This window comes from Triticum dicoccoides, chromosome 6B (assembly GCF_002162155.2).
Source record: "Triticum dicoccoides isolate Atlit2015 ecotype Zavitan chromosome 6B, WEW_v2.0, whole genome shotgun sequence".
NCBI lineage: Eukaryota > Viridiplantae > Streptophyta > Magnoliopsida > Poales > Poaceae > Triticum > Triticum dicoccoides.
Window position 1 is genome coordinate 478,598,177 of NC_041391.1, and position 13,024 is coordinate 478,611,200.

The window sequence follows — 13,024 nt, forward strand, 5'->3', positions numbered from 1 at the left end:
TTTGTTCGGAGTCCCGGATAAGATCACAGACATGACGAGGAGTCTCGAAATGGTCAATACATAAATATTGATATATTGTAAGGTTATGTTCAGACACTGAAAAGGTTTCGGATAGGTTTGGACATTTTCTGGAGTACCGGGAGGTTATCGGAACCCCCCGGGAGAGTATTGGGCCTTCATGGGCCTTACTGGGAAGAGGAGGCCGACGGCCAGGAGGTGGCGCGCTCCCCCCCTAGCCAAACCGAATTGGACTAGGGGAGGGGGCACGACCCCCCTTTCCTTCTCCCTCTCTCTTTCCCTTCCCCCTTCTCCTACTCCGAAAAGGGAAGGGGACTCCTACTAGGACTGGGAGTCCTAGTAGGACTTCCCCCTTTGGCGTGCCCCTCTAGGCTGGCCACCTCCTCCCTCCCTCCTTTATATATGGGGGCAGGGGGCACCCCAAAGCAAAACAGACAATCTCTTAGCCGTGTGTGGTGCCCCCCTCCATAGTTTAACACCTTGGTCATATCGTCGTAGTTGTAAGTGCATCTAGTGCCACCCCTAGTTTGGTTTTGGAGTATTGACGACAAACATGGTTGAGGGACTAATGTGTTTGTGAGAATTGTAGGATAACACAGGTAGTAGTCCCTCCTCGATTCGGTTTACCTACCGGAGATGACCCCTAAAAATGTATAAAGACATTGAAGATAATGGTGGTACGTGAAGACATTCACACTGAAGACTATGACAGGAGAAGACATTGAGTGAAGATTATGGAGCGCGAAGACTTAGTAGTTTCATTGTTTCTTTTCTTCTTTGTTGAGTCATAGGAACCACCGCACTGTTAAGTGGGGTCCAAGTGAACAAAGTCAGAGTGACCGAAGTGATGCTCAACCAAAATCCTATGTCTTCGAGCAAAGACAATGAGAGCAAATCTTATCCAGAGTCGGATAAGCCAGCTTTACTTGTAGCCCAAGTCAAGCTGTCGCGTGTGTTTGAAATCTGACCGTTGTGACACGTGTCAGTTCTTTAGTGACCCAAGGTCATTTTGGACAAATCAGGTCGGGTTGCCCCGTGGCTATAAATAGCCCACCCCCTACACCATAAATTGGTGGCTGCTCAGAGTTAGATACGGCTTTTGTCGTTTGAGAGCAACCCACCTCCGAAGCCTTTGAGAGAGAGAATCCTTGCGAGGACAAAACCCAAACCACCCAGAGCCCAGAGAGTGTTTGGCATCATTGAAGTCTTTCTGTTCGCGTGATCTGAAGACTTGTTACACTTGAGGACTGTGAATCCTTTAGCCGGTTAGGCGTCACGTTATGAGCATCCAAGAGTCATTGTGGATTGCCGGTGAACGAAGTCTGTGAAGGTTTGGAAGTCTACCTTGAAGACTTACCAGAGTGATTGGGCGAGGACTGTGTGTCCTTAGCTCAAGGGGAATAAGGTGAAGACGCGGTCTTCTGAGTTGAATCTCAGCCTCCCTAACCAGACGTACAGTTGTCACAGCAACTGGAACTGGTCGAACAAATCCTTGTCTTCACAACACACTGGTTCTATCTCTTACTCTCCTTACTTACAATTGTCTTTGTGAAGTCATTGCCTGATTGCTCTGCCTGTTTGACTTCACTGTGTAACTACTTGTTCTGATTGGCTTCATACTATCTTCCACCCTGATCCTTACTACCTAGCTGCTAATAGTCTTCGTGCTTTCACTTCATTGAATACATGACTATGGCTTGTCTAGTGTAGTCTACCTTCCGCTACATAAGAATAGTGTTGTTTCTTCTGTTAATCTTCGAAACTCCCATGTTTTGAAGACTTTCATAAAAATCGCCTATTCACCCCCCTCTAGTCGATAACTAGCACTTTCAATTGGTATCAGAGCAAGGTACTCCCTTGTTTTGTGTGATTCGGTTTAACCATCTGGATTTTTAGCTATGTCGACTGCAGGATTGAGGAACGTATCTTGCCCCACCTTTGATGGTCATGATATCCTCGGTGGAAGGCCATGATGAAGAAGCGACTCATGGCTATGGACAGCAAACTGTGGACCATCACTGAGATTGGTCTTACCGATCTATGCAAGATGGCGGAGGCTGATGACATTCGCAAGTACACTCTACTGAACCTTACGGCGAAGGATGTCATCTGCTCCTGTCTGTCCCAAAATCAGTTCAGGAACGTCATGCACCTCAATCACGCGAAGCTAATCTGGGACCGGCTTTCTGAGGTCTATGAAGGTCATCGTACTCGTCATGATCCTTGGTTTGAGGATTACAAGGAGTCTCTCAAAGAGATGACCTTTGCACCTGAATCGTCATCATCTTCACCATGCCTCATGGCAAAGGGTGCTAAGGTAATTGAATGCTACCTTTCTGAATCTAGTGATGATGAATCAGGTGATGAATTTGGCCCCAGCTATGTCAAACTTGCTTCCCTTGCCACTAAACAACAAAGAGCCTTGGAAAAAGTTCAATATATGCTTAGTAAGAGCGATGATATGTTGGGTGAAGAAATGGATCAGTCAAAAGCATTGGCTGAGAGTCTTCAGAGACTTCATTCCAAGTTTGACGCCCTTGAAGATCAACATAATACTCTCTTGTCTGATCACGAGAAGCTTTCTTTTGAATGTCTTCAAAGAAAGCAAGATCTTGAAAAACTAAGAGTGGATTATGAAGAGCTTCAGAAGGAGCGCGATTCATTACTTGCTCAACAAATCAGCGTTACACAGGAAGAATTTGTTCCTCCATGTCTGAAGTGCATTGAACGTGAAACTACTAATTCTTCACCTGAATGTTCAAATGCTTCTAATGCTACAAATTCTTCATATGTCTCTGCTGTCACTATCTCCTCATCTGAGGACAATGCAAGTATCACTGATGATGCAGGGCAGAAGGAATTGTACATGACTGGCATGTACAAAAGCCTCAAAGGGCATCAGACATTATGTGATGTCCTCAAAACGCAGATTCTGAACCGAAACCCTAGAAAAGAGGGTTTGGGTTCAAGAGGAAAATGAATGTTGATGGGTCGTACTGGAAGCCTGAGCAGTACCCCAAAACAACATGGGTTGCTGCAAAGGAACCTTCAGTAGATCCATCCACCTTATCTGGTTTCACTTGCGCTAACCCTATTATCATTGATGAATCCTTTGATGCAAACTATAAACTGTTTAAGGATCATAATGGTGAAGTGTTTGCCTGGTATATTGGGACTAACTGCAGGAATGGACCACCTATGAAGAAGATCTGGGTACCTAAATAGTGTATTGAGAATCTTCCTGTGAATGTCATCCTGACACCACCAAGGAAGAAGACAAACCCCAGACCTATGGCTTCATATGGCCCTAAGGCTTCATATAGATACGGGACTCACCTGAGTCACCCTAACGCCAATGTTTTGCAGGGAAACCATACTCAGACTTATGAATATGAGCGTGTGTCTTCAAACCGCTATGTTCATAGAACTAAGGACTTTTCTGCTTATTCATATGAGTATCGTTCTTCTCCTGCAAGGCTATTTGATAGGGCTCCAAAGCCGAAATTCTCAGATGCTGCACTTAGACTCATTGCTTCTAAGCCATCCCTGAAGATGTGGGTGGTTAAGAAGAATTAACTTTCTTTTGCAGAGAAAGGTCTCCAGCCAGAAATCAAAGGCGTCCGATGCAATTGCTGGAGACCTAAAACACATTATGGGACACAAGATAAAATGCCCAAATGGTCTAACTATGTATTTCGTATCTGAATCGCTTGCCAGTCATACTATCTATCCTAACCTTGATCTAAGCTTTGATAATCCTCTTGTGCGTCAAATATTTATGCTTCACAACTCTCTTGGTGAAGCCTATCCCCCAAACTGCATTGTAGGCCTCGACACCTCGTGCTTCAGAATGGATTATCGACAGTGGATGCACCAATCACATGGCTGGCGATCGAAGTCTTCTGATGGATTCAACGATGCGTCCATCAGACAAGAACCACATCACATTTGCTGACACTGGTAAAAGCAAGGTATTGGTCCTAGGTAGAGTTGCAATCTCAAGGGATCAGTGATGAAGTCATGTACCTAGGGTAGGGTCATGAACCTGTCCAAGGTACCCTCCCCGAGGACATCTTTAGATGAAGCCATCTTCCAGTCGACCTAGAGGGACTCCACTCGACTGACTGGAAGACACTCGATGCACTTGAATACACTCGACCATGAAGACTCACTCGACCACCAGGAGTTCAAGATCTACTCTCTATCCAAACGGTCTATAATTAAGTAGTCTTTATGGTCATGATGACACTTTATGTAGAGCGTTACCAGTAACGCCAGGCCTTAATGTACTTCCCTCCGCTACGTGGGTTGGCTGGGGTCTTGGCATCCTCTATATAAGCCACCCCCCTCCGCTGGCAGAAGGGTTCACACCCCTGTAACTCTCACACATATAATCCAGTCGACCGCCTCCGGGCACCGAGACGTAGGGCTATTACTTCCTCCGAGAAGGAAACTCTTGTGTGCACAACTACTCCATAGCTAGGATCTTGCCTCTCCTTAGTACCCCCCTACATTACTGTCAGACTTAGAACCACGACAGTTGGCGCCCACCGTGGGGCAGGTGTCTTAGCGACTTATTGGAGAAGTTGCAATTTTTCCGATTCCCGTCATCATGGTTATAGGCAGAGTTTTGGTTGAGGGCCGCGAGATCCGTCTCGGCGCGCTCACGTTCGTCGTCGACGACTCTGCCTGGCTGCAGGAGGCTCCGCTCGACGTCGACGCGCTCCCGGTCCGCGGGGCTACGCACTTTCAAGCGTGCGTCCGCGGCGTCCTTCTGCGGCAACCGTCGACCCAGTATCGGCCGGTTTTCGTGTCATCCTCCCTCCCCGCTTCCCACCGGCGCAAGCGCTCCGGTCAGTCGAGGCTTCAGCGGTGGGTGAGGCACGCGGTGGCTCGCCAGTCGACCACCGCCCAAGTCGCGGCAATCGAGCCCGACGTATCTCTCTACGGCCTGTTCGACTGGCTCCGCAGAGATTGCATCCAAGTGCGACAGCAGTGATCCAGCAGTGGAGGTCCTGATGGTCAATGGACCGCATGTCCCCCCCGGCTTTCCCGGTGCCGAGGGAGGCAACAGCGGAGGCGATCCGTCGCACGCCCATGAGAAATATCTCCCCGAGCCCCTCAATTCGCAGCAGAGGGAAGAGCTTCGCCGCCGGAACATGGATGCGCTTCACACTCCGATCGTTGGATAAACCCCTGAGGCTCGCACCTTGGAGGACGTGCGCTTGGCCAACCTGGCCGAGCGCACTCGACTGGAGAACCTTCAGCGGGCACTCGACGAGCGCGCGCGACAACGGATTCCAGACTCCAGTCGACGCCAGCTCTTTCCACCCCCGACTCAGGTATATCGAACTCCGATTCAGAATTTAGTAGCTGCAACCCGTATAGCAGAATCAATTCAGCCTTCCCAGTCAGAGGCGGGCAGAGGCTTGATGCAGATCAGAGATTTGCTCCGGGCAGTAGGAGATCAGAACTCAGTTGTGTCGCAGTCGCGGAACAGGATTCACAGCAGATCCGTGGCAGCGAATACGATCCAGTCGGCTCATAGCCCCAGATCGCCCCCGAGGCGTGAAGGGCGTGGTGACCGGCACGATTAGTACAGGAACCATCAGCAGTATGATCACCGATTCGATCACAACGATCGACGTCGAGTGCCTACTCCCCCCAAGGGGTGGGTCCTATATGCCTCAACAGCAGGATGATAGACGCCAGCACAGTGGCGGGCGAAGGATTCCGGTCGACCCCAGGGAACCAGGCTTTGATGCGAGATCCATCATCATTCAAGGTCTGGTCGACCGAAACAGAGCCCACAGAGAGGGTAACGATAGAGATTTACCCACCAGCAGCCGAGTGCATGTCTCCGGACCAGAGTGTTTCAGCAGAGCCATCAGAGCCGCGGTGATTCCCCCCAACTTCAGGTTGGCGACTGGAGTCAGTAAGTTCAACGGTGAGTCTAAGCCCGATACTTGGCTTGAGGACTACCGAGTGGCTGTTCAGATCGGCGGCGGAAATGACGAGGTGGCCATGAAGCATCTGCCTCTTATGTTGGAAGGGTCAGCCAGAGCATGGCTGAATCAGTTGACACCTAGCAACATTTACACGTGGGAGGACCTCTCCTAAGTGTTTGTCAGAACGTTCGAAGGAACATGCAAGCGACCAGCAGGACTGACAGAGCTGCAATCTTGTGTGCAGAAGTTGAATGAGACTTTGAGGGATTATATCCAGAGATGGATCACACTACATCACACAGTAGAGAATGTATCTGATCACCAGGCAGTCTGTGCCTTCAAGGAGGGCGTAAAATACAGAGAGCTAAGCCTGAAATTCGGTCGAACCGGAGACATGTCTCTGAGTCGACTGATGGAAATAGCCACCAAATATGCCAATGGTGAGGAAGAGGATCGGCTCCGGAGCGGCAAGCATAAGTCAGTCGCCCAGGAAACCGGAGGAGGGAACTCCAGTCGGAAGCAAAAGCGGAAAGCCGAGCCAGCTGCTCCTGGAGAAGCCTTGGCCGTGACCCAAGGAAAGTTCAAAGGAAAGCCCAAGGGGCCTTGGAACCCCAAAAAAGTAAAGGATAAAGAAGGAAACGACGTGATGGATTTACCGTGTCACATCCACACAAAGAAAGATGAAGAGGGTAACTTCATTTACCCGAAGCATACCACTCGGCAGTGTCGACTCCTGATACAGCAGTTCCAAGGAAAGCAACACAAGGATAAGGAAAAAGAGTCAGACAAAGTCGAGTACAAAGAGGACAGTGACGAGGAATATCCACAGGTCAATTCCACCCTGATGATTTTTGCTAACGTTGAGAGCAAAAACCGACTGAAAGTTATAAACCGAGAGGTGAATATGGCTGCTCCGTCAACACCCAATTATCTGAAGTGGTCTCAAACCGCCGTTACATTCGACCAGTCTGATCATCCGACGCACATAGCCACCCCTGGGAGGCAAGCTCTGGTGGTCGCCCAGTCGTTGAGGGCACTTGACTGACTAAAGTGTTGATGGATGGCGGCAGTAGTTTGAATATACTGTATGCTGAGACACTGAAAGGGATGGGCATTCCGATGTCCAGACTCAGCACAAGCAACATGAGTTTCTATGGAGTCATTCCTGGCAAGAAGGCCGCGTCACTCGGCCAGATTGCTCTTGATGTGGTTTTTGGTGATTCAAAGAATTTCCGCAAAGAGAAGCTGACATTTGAGGTTGTGGATTTCCAGAGTGCCTACCATGCTATTTTGGGCAGGCCAGCTTATGCACGTTTTATGGCCCGACCATGTTACGTGTACCTCAAACTAAAGATGCCTGGCCCTAAAGGCGTGATCACTGTCACTAGTAACCGCAAGAAGGAAGAAGAGTGCTTCCAGAAAGGCTCAAAGATCGTCGATGCTCAGATGGTGGCAGAAGAGTGGCAGGAACACCAAAGGAATGCGGACCCGAGTGATTTGTTGTGAGCCAAAAAGCCTGCTACGGAATCAGCGTTCCAGTTGTCCGGTGAGACAAAACCAGTTCACATCCACCCGACCGACCCCAACGCTGCTCCGACTCATATCTCCACAACACTCGACCCCAAATAGGAAGAAGCGCTCATCCAGTTCCTCCGTGAGAACTGGGACATCTTTGCATGGAAACCTTCTGACATGCCAGGTGCCCGGGTGTACCCAGGGGACTGGCTGAGCATCGTCTACGAGTCGATTCAAAGGCAAAACCTGTGAAGGAACATCTGCGACGGTCCGTCATCCAGAAAAGGAAGGCTATTGGCGAAGAAGTGGCTCGGCTCCTAGCAGCAGAGTTTATCTAAGAGATTTACCACTCCGAGTGGCTCGCCAATGTCGTCATGGTCCCCAAAAAGGACAATTCGCTTCGCATGTGCATTGATTTTAAGCATATCAATCGGGCCTGCCCGAAAGATCATTTTCCTCTTCCCCGCATTGACCAAATAGTCGACTCGACTGTGGGATGTGAGCGACTGTCTTTCTTGGACACTTATTCCGGGTACCATCAGATCCGTCTGTTTGGACCCGATGAGATCAAAACAGCTTTCATCACCCCATTCGGGTGCTTCTGTTATGTCACCATGCCATTCGGCCTCAAGAATGCCGGAGCCACGTTCATGAGGATGATTCAGAAGTGTTTGCTCACTCAAATCAGTCGGAATGTGGAAGCGTACATGGATGACATTGTGGTCAAGTCACGGAAAGGTTCCGACCTGCTGACTGACCTCGCTGAAACATTTGCCAACCTTAGGAGGTGCGATATCAAGCTTAACCCATCCAAGTGCACATTCGGAGTTCCTGGTGAAAAGTTACTCAGTTTTCTCGTTTCCGAATGAGGAATCGATGCAAACCCAGAGAAAGTGGGCACTATACTCCAAATGAAATGACCTGTGCATGTGCACGATGTTCAGAAGCTTACTGGTTGCTTGGCCGCTTTAAGTCGATTCATCTCTCGTCTCGGTGAGAAGGCATTGCCTCTTTACCGACTGATGAAGAAGTCAGACAAGTTCGAGTGGACTCCTGAAGCTGACGCAGCGTTTGCAGAGTTAAAAACCCTGCTTTCCACCCAGCCGGTGCTTGCTGCCCCGATCAGCAAAGAGCCTTTGCTGCTTTACATTGCAGCCACAGGACAAGTCGTCAGTACTGTACTTACGGTCGAGCGGGAAGAAGAAGGGAAAGCCTTCAAAGTTCAGCGCCCAGTATATTACATTTCTGAAGTCTTGACCCCATCAAAGCAACGATACCCTCATCATCAGAAGCTTGTATATGGGATTTATGTGACCACGAAGAAAGTTGCTCTCTACTTCTCTGACCATATCATTACAGTCATCAGCGACGCCCCCTTATCAGAGATTCTGCGCAACAGAGATGCAACTGGCCGAGTGGCAAAATGGGCGATTGAACTTCTTCCCCTGGATATCAGATTTGAGGCAAAGAAAGCTATCAAGTCCCAAGCAATAGCAGATTTCCTCGCCGAGTGGACTAAACAGCAGTTACCAACTCAAGTTCACTCGAAGCACTGGACTATGTTTTTTGATGGCTCTAAAATGCTGAATGGTTCCGGTGCCGGGGTAATGTTGGTTTCCCCCCGAGGAGATAATCTCAGATATGTACTCCAGATTCACTTTGATTCTTCCAACAATGAAGCAGAATACGAAGCACTCTTGTATGGGTTGCGTATGGCCATTTCACTCGGCGTCCGTCACCTCATGGTCTACGGCGACTCGGATTTAGTGGTTAACCAAGGGATGAAGGAGTGGGACATCAGAAGCCCAGCCATGACTGGTTACTGCAATGCGGTCAGAAAGCTGGAGAAGAAATTTGAGGGATTAGAGCTCCATCACGTCCCCCGACTGAAAAATCAAGCAGCCGATGACTTGGCGAAGATAGGTTCCAAAAGAGAAGCCATCCCGAGTGGCGTGTTTTCGGAGCATGTTCACACGCCGTCAGTTCAAGAAGATCCTTTCACTGAAGAAACCCCGCAGCCAAAAAGAGCCACAGATCCGACTGAAGTCGAGGTACCAGCTGTGGTCGACTTAATCATGGAAGTTCTGGTTATCACTCCCGACTGGACAGTGCCCTATATCGCGTATATTCTAAGGAAAGAGCTCCCAGAGAATGAAGAAGAGGCTCGAGAGGTCATCCGTCGATCCAAAGCCTTTACTGTCATGAGGGGACAGTTGTACAGAGAAAGTACGACTGGAGTCAGCCAGAAATGCATAACACTGGAAGAGGGTCGAATGATTCTCAATGACATCCACTCGGGGACCTGTGGCCATCATGCGTCCTCTCGGACCATCATGGCTAAAGGATACCGAGCGGGTTTTTAGTGGCCCAGAGCAAATGAAATGGCGAAAGAGATAGTCGACAAGTGTGAAGGATGTCAGTTCTACTCCAACATGTCACACAAACACTCCTCAGCCTTGAAGACCATCCCGATTGTCTGGCCTTTCGCTGTTTGGGGTTTAGATATGGTTGGACCGCTGAGAACTGGCAGGAGCGGCTTCACCCATGTACTGGTGGCAGTCGACAAGTTCACCAAGTGGATCGAGGCCAAGCCCATTAAAAATCTTGATGCTGGCACTGCCATCAGCTTCATCAGAGAATTAATATTCAGATATGGAGTTCCGCATAGCATCATCACTGATAATGGGTCAAACTTCGACTCCGATCAATTCAAAGCTTTCTACGCTTCCCAAGGCACACGAGTCGACTACGCTTCAGTCGCCCACCCCCAGTCGAATGGACAAGCAGAAAGAGCAAACGGCCTAATTCTCAAAGGACTGAAACCCCGGTTGATGCGCGACCTCAAGCACGCAGCAGGCGCGTGGGTCGACGAACTTCCATCAGTTCTTTGGGGATTGAGGACTACTCCAAATCGGTCGATTGGGAGGACTCCGTTCTTTCGGGTCTACGGAGCTAAGGCGGTTCTGCCAAGTGACCTGCTTCACAATGCACCGCGAGTCGAGCTCTACTCTGAAGCTGAAGCAGAACAAGCCTGGCAGGACGCAGTCGACCTTCTGGAAGAAGAAAGAGAGATGGCCATGATCCGATCGACCATCTACCAGCAAGACTTGCGTCGATTCTACACCAGAAATGTGAAGAGCCAAGCCTTCCAAGAAGGAGACTTGGTCCTCCGAGTGGACCAACTGAAACCACACAAACTCGCCCCTACTTGGGAAGGCCCCTTCATTGTTTCCAAAGTTCTCCACAACGGAGCATACCGCCTTTACAACGTCGATCGCCAGATTGACGAGCCACGAGCTTGGAATGCGGATCTGCTCCGCCCCTTTTATACTTAAGTATTCACTCGGATGAGTTGTAATAAAAGTACTTCTGTAGTTTATTTATCAAAGACAAGAGTTTCATAATTTTTCCAGTGGTTGTTATTACTTTTGTTCACATAAATCAGTCCCCAGTGGGTGGCTTAGGTGCGAATCCGTTTCGCCTAAGTTTGTAAAAAATCCTACAGAGTGGTAAGCCAGCCTTCCACTCAGAGGCTTAGCTGCGAATCCGTTTCGCCTAAGTTTAAACAAAATCCTACTAAGTGGTAAGCCAGCCTTCCACTCGGAGGCTTAGCTGCAGTCCAAGTACTCGCCTAAGTTTAAACAAAATCCTACCGAGTGGAGAGCAAACCTCCCACTCGGGGGCTTAGCTGCAGCCCAGTGCTCGCCTAAGTTTTTGAAAATCCTACCGAGTGGTAAGCCAGCCTTCCACTCGGAGGCTTAGCTGCAACCTAGTGTTCGCCTAAGTATAAAAGACAACGTGCGCTCCGCAAGGAGGACGAAGCACAGGTCAACTCCTGCCTTCTCCTTCCGAGCTACGCCACAAATACAACGTGCGCTCCGCAAGGAGGACGAAGCGCAGGTCGACTCCTGCCTTCTCCTTCCGAGCTACGCCACAAATACAACGTGCGCTCTGCAAGGAGGACGAAGCGTAGGTCGACTGCTACCTTCTCCTCCAAATCTACGCCACGAAAATCCTACCGAGTGGAGAGTAAACCTCCCACTCGGGGGCTTAGCTGCAGCCCAGTGCTCACCTAAGTTTCTAAAATCCTACCGAGTGGAGAGCAAACCTCCCACTCGGAGGCTTAGCTGCAGCCCAGTGCTCGCCTAAGTTTCTAAAATCCTACCGAGTGGAGAGCAAACCTCCCACTCGGGGGCTTAGCTGCAACCCAGTGCTCGCCTAAGTTTCTAAAATCCTACCGAGTAGAGAGCAAACCTCCCACTCGGGGGCTTAGCTGCAGCCCAGTGCTCGCCTAAGTTTCTAAAATCCTACCGAGTGGAGAGCAAACCTCCCACTCGGGGGGCTTAGCTGCAGCCCAGTGCTCGCCTAAGTTAATAAAATCCTACCGAGTGGAGAGCAAACCTCCCACTCGGGGGCTTAGCTGCAGCCCCAGTGCTCGCCTAAGTTTCTAAAATCCTACCGAGTGGAGAACAAACCTCCCACTCGGGGGCTTAGTTGCAGCCCAGTGCTCTCCTAAGTTTTTGAAATCCTACCGAGTGGTGAGCAAAACTCCCACTCGGGGGCTTAGCTGCAGCCCACTGCTCGCCTAAGCATGACGAGTACAAGTCGATTGCGAATTGTGCTTCGTCCCTACCTGCAAAAGAGCATCACAGACACTAGAATATATTCCAAGCAAAGGATGATGATCGTTTGAAGGCAGAAGCAAACATATTCAATGGTAAACCATGTACGGATAACGTCCTATGGATCCAAAAGTGCTCAGGCATCAAGCCTGTTAAGGTTTATTGATTACAAAAATCACTCGGCATTCCGAGGCAAATTCAAAGCATCAAGCATAGAAGTTTTTTACCCCTCCCGCGGAGGGCTGGAAGGCGCAACAAACTCGTCCAGGTTGATTCCGTCTGTGATCCGAGTGGCTGCAGCGATGAAGGTCTCCATGAAAGAATGGAAGTCATGCTTCCTGGTATTGGCCACCTTGAGAGACACCAGCTTGTCTTCTCTCGCTTCCTTGCAGTGAACATGGACTAGAGACAGGGCAACGTCGGTGCCACACCTGGCGGAAGACTTCTTCCATTCTTGCACTCGACTTGGAACTTCGTTCAGTCGAGTCATCAGAGACTCGAGGTCATTCTGAAGTGTTTCTTCCGGCCAGAGTGCTGTGTCAATGCGCGATGTTGTGGCCTTCAATCTCGCCAGATAGTCAACCACAGCAGCAACGCGAGACTCGAGACGGAGCACGTTCATAGCAGCTTCGTCCTTCACGGGAGAGTTGATGGGATCCAAGCCAGTCTCCACTCGACTAGTCTCCTCTTCAAAATTTTGGCAGAATTCTGTGGATGCGATCCAAGGATAAGCTAATGTTCCCACAAAGTCAGTGATCACTAGTCGGATATAAGGGGTTACCTTCGAGCATAAGGAATAACTTCTTGGCGAGCCCTCCCAGATAATCCTCCAAGTCATTCTTCTTTCCCGCCAGTTCGCTAGCTTTGTCACTCAGGGCTAGCTTCTCACGCTTCTGTTGGGTGACCTCCTTGTTGGCGACG